Raw genomic sequence first — 7,336 nt, 5'->3', positions numbered from 1 at the left:
CAGCTCAAAAGTTTGTGACTAGTAAGATTTTGAATGATGTTTTAAAAGATGTTTCTTATGCTCATCAAGGCTGCATTTATATTATAAAATATACTAAAAATGTAATTTTTTAAAATATTATTTTAATTTTACAATAACTGTTTTCTATGTGAATATATTTTCAGATGTAATTTATTCCTGTGATACAAAGCTACATTTTCAGCATTTACTCCAGTCTTCAGTGTCACATGATCCTTCAGAAATCAACAGTTGTGCTGCTTACAATTATTATTATTATTATTATTTTTTTTTACAATTTCTCCATACTTTTTTTCACGATTCTTTGATTAATAAAGGATTAAAAAGAACAGCATTTTTTTTAAAAATAGAAAAGTTTTCTAACAATATATACTACTGTTCAAAATTTGGGGTCAGTAAAATTTCATTCTTAACTTTTTTTTAAAGAAATTAATGCCTTTATTCACCAAGGTTGTGTTAAATTCATTAAAAGTGATAGCATAGATTAACATTGTTATAGAAAAGCTTTATATTTTGAATAAATGCTGTCCTTTTTAACTTGTTATACATTAAAAAAAAAAACTCAAGTTCCAAAAAAAAAAAAGTGGCAACACAACTGTTTCCAACATTGATCATTCTAATAATAAATCAGCATATTAGATTAGATTATGATTTCTGAAGGATCATGTGACACTTAAGACTTGAGTAACAGCTGATGAAAGTTCAGCTTTCCATCACAGGAATAAATTATATTTTAAAGTATTTTAAAATAAAAACCTTGGTTTTATTTTGTAATAACATTTTGCAATATTACTGTTTTTCTGTATTAGATCAAATAAATGCCTTGATGAGCATAAGAGACTTCTTTATAAAACATTACAAGTCTTATTGATCTCAAATCTTTGAGCAGCAGTGTACACACACACACACACACACACACACACACAGTAGGAAGTGAATACATTATTATACAATTATACAATATTATCAGTAATTTTACACAATATTTCTTATTTATGTAAGATATAATTCATTTCCAGGAGGTTTCATGAAACTCACCCAATAACTTTTTGCTTTAAATAAGATGCATATGCATAGAAATTTGTGCCTTCTTTTATTTTTATTTTTATTTATGTGCAGGTGTTATGTTACAGATATACAGGTATATGTTACAGTTTAAGGTGTTTCTCTTGCCATCACACTATGATGCAGAACACAAGGCACATTTCCCGATATTTCTGCGCATTTGAGTGTGAGAGTTTGTGCGTCAGTGTGCTGATGATACGTCTGCAAGCACGCAGCATGCCATAATGTTTGCACAGTTAAACAGACACACCAATGCAAACCACACACACATACTTAATACAGTCTTGACTGATAATAGAAAATAAAGACGGCGAGTGAGCGAGAGAAACGCTGGATATCAGACCATCGTTAAACATGCTATCCACAGACTTCTTCAGAAAAACCTGATCATTTTGATATCTTTTTGCATTGCAAAAAAAGGCTTACATTGCAAATGCATGTTTTAAGGATGTTTATATACTTTTACTTGGGATATTAGGATTATGATATTATGGATTATAATCATCCCTGAATGTCTATAACAGGTTAACTGTAAAGAGTGACAACTGCTAAGATAACAATTGGGAAACTTGTGGAATGTCTTGCTCCAAACAAAGGTTTACTTTGCGCTCCTTCTCTGTATTTTTGTTTGTCTAGCACATTTCCCAGAGGGGGTTCATTTGCATGGCAGTTAGAAAGACCGCAGGTATAAAGATGTGCTTTTTTCACCGTCTTACTTTGAAACAACTTTCTCATGCGCTATATAACCATTTATGGACTGAAAGGTTACTGCCACCGCCAAAGGTGTCCGTTTATGATGAAGTTCAGTTGAGCCATTTGTCAGAACGTGCACACCTAGAACTCACTTGATGCTGTCAATGGCTCATTGTGAAAGAGAGTTCGCATATTAAACCTAGAGTTTGAGTTGGGTTCAATCCATAATCCATCAGACTTCTCCATGATGGATGTTGGAAGCATTAGGAATAGTGCCTTTTGGGCATAGGTTTATTTATGGGTCGATGTACCCTCATAAAAGGCTGTCAATTCGGATGTTTTGATGAGTATAAATATCCTTTGACACCTTAAACTAGATAACATACAAGTTATAAAAAATAATAAAATGTAAGTGAAGTAGCTAAAAGAAAATTAAGAAAGTTCTGCTGCAAGTGAGAATAACTGACTTTATTCTTGAAATATTTGGACTATTCTCATAATTTCTCTTTATTCTCGTAATTTTGACTTTATTCTCGAAACATTTCAACTTTATTACCGTAATTTCACTTTATTCTCGTAATTTTGACTTTATTCTCGAAACATTTTAACTTTATTCTCTGAATTTTAAATCTATTCTAGCTTTATTCTTGGAATTTCGGCTTTATTCTCAAAACATTTCAATTTAATTCTCGAAACATTTCAATTTTATTCTCAGAATTTCTACTTTATTCTCGAAACATTTTTGAACTTTATTCTCGGGATTTCAACTTTATTTTTGAAACATTTCAACTCTATTCTCAGAATTTCGACTTTGTTCTTGAAAAATTTCAACTTTATTCTCGGAATTTCGCTTTATCCTCTTAATATTTCAACTTTATTCTTGTAAATTTCGACTTTATTCTCAGAATTTCGACTTTTGTTCTCGAAAAATTTCAACTTTATTTATGTCAGGAAAAATTAAGAAAGTGAGAATAACTGTTGTGGCATTAATTCTGAAATTTTCCCACTAAAACTTTGTAAAATAAATTCTGAAAAAAAATTCTAACACACTGCAGCTCAAAAGTTTGAGATCAGTAAGATCTTAAATGCTTTTTAAAAGAGCCTTTTCTGCTTGTTTATTTGATTTAAAATACAGAAAAATACTGTAATATTGTGAAAAGTTAATGCAATTTAAAATAGTGGTTTTCTATTTTAATATACTTTAAAATATAATTTATTCCTGTGATGCAAAGCTAATTTTTCAGCATCATTACTCCAGTCTTCAGTGTCACACGATCCTTTAGAAAAATTGTTCTAATATGCTGATTTATTATCAGGGTTGGAAACAGTTGTGCTGCTTAATTTTTTTTATTTTTTTTTTGGAACCTGTGATACTTTTTTTAAGATTCTTTGATAAATAAAAAAATAAAAAGAACAGCATTTATTTGAAATAACAATAAACACATTGTTTAAAGTTTGGGGTCTGTAATTTTTTCTTTATTTCTCGCTTTGAAAGAAATACTTGGGTAAGGATGTGTTAAATTGAAAAAAGTGATAGTAAACACTTACCTTGTTAGAAAAGATTTTTATTTTTAATAAAGGCTGTTTTTTAAACTTTCTATTAATCAAAGAATCCTGAAAAAAGTATTACAGGTTCCAAAAAATATTAAGCAACACAACTGTTTCCAGCATTGATAATAAAAGTAATAAATCATTATATTAGAATGATTTCTAAGGGATCATGTGACGCTGAAGACTGGAGTAATGGCTGATGAAAATTCAGCTTTGCATCACAGAAATAATAAAATAAAAAATTATAATTTTGAATTGGCATAATATTTCATAATATTACATTTTCTCTGTATTTTCAAATAAATACATTTTTGATGAGCATAAGGTCCCAAATCTGATCCCAAATGTTTGATTGATGCATATTCAAGAATGTTGAAAGCGTTAGAAAAAATTATACCCAGTATTTCACTAGAAGTCTCTTTATGGGCAGATTTCCAAAAACAAATTATACTGATAAACTTCATGATAAGACTTGCATGTGAACATAAACAGGTACCAGGCTAGTTTCTCCTAATTAATTCCCTTCCTTGGTTTTCTACATTGATTTCAGCATAAAACTTTAATGTTCAAACATTTATAAGCATGATTTCCTAGTTTTCTAATGTGCTTGATCATCCACCCTCAACTGAGCATTTAAGACACTTCAATACAAGAAACTTTCTGATTGTTAAACGTTGTGCAAACACTATTACTAGCATATAAAAGGCATTTTTGCATGTGTTTGTTATAATTAGGCTAATTATTATAATAGTGGTTTGAAAAGGCAAACACATTAGCTTGCCGAATTAAAATAGCAGAGGATTATAAAATGTTACCTCTAGGTAGAGGGTTAAACGAAACTAAAACATGTTGCTACAGATACTTAAGTGAGTCATGCACAAAACTAAGATCAGCTAAGGTGAGGTGTCACAATGTGGAAGTGATTAGCCTTAATGTAGAAACTTGAGATGCACTGTTAGTATATCGCAGTATAGCTAACAAATTGCAGTAATATAGTGAAGTAAACTTAGTTAATTAAAAAAAAGTTAGATTACATACACAACTTGGTGCCTACAGAATGTGCCTTTGCCTGAGGTGGCCCTTAAACACTTTCAATGGGAATCTCTATTGGACATATCGTAAAACATAAATACCGTAAATTTGTATTACTTTATTCTAGATGTACACAAGTTCCGAATGAAGTTAAACTTGTAAAGTGACCAGATTTTCAAAAAGAAACGTCTTTTAAAACTGTCTATAGCGTTAAAAACACATGCTGTGTTGTAATTTGTCATAATTTCGACTTTTATTCTCAAAACATTTTGACTTGATTCTTGTAATTTCGGTTTATTCTCATAATTTTGACTTTATTCTCAAAATATTTTGACTTTATTCTCTGAATTTTAAATCTATTCTTGTAATTTTGCTTTATTCTTGGTATTTCGGCTTTATTCTCGAAACATTTCAATTTAATTCTCGAAACATTTCAATTTTATTCTCAGAATTTTTACTTTATTCTCAGAATTTCTACTTTATTCTTGAAACATTTTTGAACTTTATTCTCGGAATTTCTATTTTATTTTTGAAACATTTCAACTTTATTCTCGTAATTTCAACTTTATTCTCGAAACATTTAAATTCTATTCTCGGAATTTCAACTTTATTCTTGAAAAATTTCAACTTTATTCTCGGAATTTCGCTTTATCCTCTTAATATTTCAACTTTATTCTTGGAAATTTCGACTTTATTCTCAGAATTTCGACTTTTGTTCTCGAAAAATTTCAACTTTATTCTCGGAATTTTGCTTTATCCTCTTAATATTTTAACTTTATTCTTGTAATTTCGATTTTATTCTCGAAACATTTCAACTTTATTCTCGGAATTTTCACTTTATCCTCTTAATATTTCAACTTTATTCTTGTAATTTCGACTTTATTCTTGAAACATTTCAACTTTATTCTCAGAATTTTGACTTTATTCTTGGAATATTCTTGTAATGTTGCTTTATTTTCGGAATTTCGACTTTATTCTCAACATTTCCACTTTATTCTTGAAACATTGCCACTTTATTTTCGAAATATTTTTACTTTATTTGCATAATTTCAACTTTATTCTCAAAATATTTAGACTATTCTTGTAAATTCAACTTTATCCTCAAAATATTGAGACTTTATTCTCATAATTTCACCTTTATTCTCGTAACATTTTGATTTTATTCTTGTAATTTCTACTATTTTAAAAAATTTTAAGGTGGCACTAAAACACTTTTGTAGTGTAAAGATTCTGGATTATGCAATTTTCACAACTTTCAAAAGTGTTTTATGGAGTTTTTGTTTACTAAAAGCCTTTTTTTCCCTCCATCATTTCAGAAAGCCAGTTGAGTGACATTTCATTAGTTCAACAATCATTTGACTACGGTCTCCAGTAGTCCCACTTGAAGTGGATCAAAACCTTTAATCAAAGTGGTCCTAAAACCAAAACAATACCCGTTCTTGCCTTAGGACAACTTTGATTAATTTTTTTGATCCACTTCAAATGTTGACTACTGTATACAGGTAAAGTGGGACACTTAAGCACTGCCCTACCTGATTATGATGGGTATTGTTCATCATGCTAAACTAGTATGGAATGATATTAAAAACACCAGCAGAAAGTATCGAATTTTACCTATATTTATCATACCCATATAGTCATCTTAAAATGTACACACAGACCTGCAGTCATTATTTAGGCAGCCCATGTCAAATTCTCTGCAGTCAGTTAGAAATGGTCACAGTCCAGTGCTGATATCAGCGTAATCAAACTGTTATTGCACACATACACCATTTTAAACAGCTTGACGAAAACCAAACCACCCTGCAAATTACTAAATTGACCAGGCTAGCCAATCATCACCTGGCTTGTATGACTTATCAGCGTTTTCTGCATCACCGTACACAACACAGCGAAGAGTGCTGCGTAACAGCTCTTAGGAATAAGATATTTGCCCTTTCTAGAGTGCCTGAATGTTTACTTATCATACCAACAAACTATTACACCCAACTGTGTAAATACCAAGTCTACATTTGTGTGTTTACCCCTCACACTACAGAAGCATTATGAAAATGCACAGTCTTGGATGCTATGTACCTTGCAGGACTAAGGTACGTTGTTCTGGTGGAACACACTAATGACAATGCCCTGCGGTGTGAAGTCTGAAACTTCCTTGTTTACAGTTGTCATCTTAGTATGTGACACCAGGAAAAATTGGATTTAGGGAGTTGAATAGGGAAATGGCACAAAAACCGAGACAAATTTTTAAACACCACGAAACATTCGCTGATTGTTAAACAAAATGCTCAAGGCTCATTTGACTTAAATCAGTGTTTTTATACAAGACCCCATTAACATCAGCTTAAGACCACAGAATTTGCCTGCCGCTTCAGACTCTCACAGCCCACACAAGGGCTTGTGAGTTTTGGGGAAGAGCAGCTGTCAAACTAAGAGGAAATACTTTGCATTTGTTTAAGGGCCCTCTATGATCTTACATGTTTGTCAGGTGGGTAATAATATGATAGTGCCAAGGCAACTTGCACAAGACCTGAAATGTGAGCAAATATTTGCCTAGATATGGTCTCCTCGGCCCAGATCAACACGTCTCATCTATGTGTAATTAGTTTAAACAAGGCTATATTCTTCCTGAAGGGCCATAGAACATCAGGGTTGTACTGGAATTCAGTTTACAATGAGAAATAGACATGGCTTTAGTTGTAAAAGTCACAAAAATATACCCTTCGCTGGTCAAATTCTTTTACACTCATTTGGTATTACTGGGGAATGAGTTAAAAAGCACATTTTATGCAAAACATTTAACAAAATAAGTTGGATATTTAATTTAATTTGAAGATGTTTATTGTTATTGTGATGAACAACACCTGTGTTTTTTTCACTAGGACACTGGGTCAACCTGACTAGAACTGACTTCATACATCCACTAAAAATTACCAGAAGTCAAGTTGAGACTTAAAACATGATGAAGAAAAGCAGTTGA

The sequence above is a fragment of the Garra rufa genome, chromosome 12 (genome assembly GCF_049309525.1).
Source record: "Garra rufa chromosome 12, GarRuf1.0, whole genome shotgun sequence".
Taxonomy (NCBI): domain Eukaryota; kingdom Metazoa; phylum Chordata; class Actinopteri; order Cypriniformes; family Cyprinidae; genus Garra; species Garra rufa.
This window is presented reverse-complemented; position numbering follows the sequence as displayed.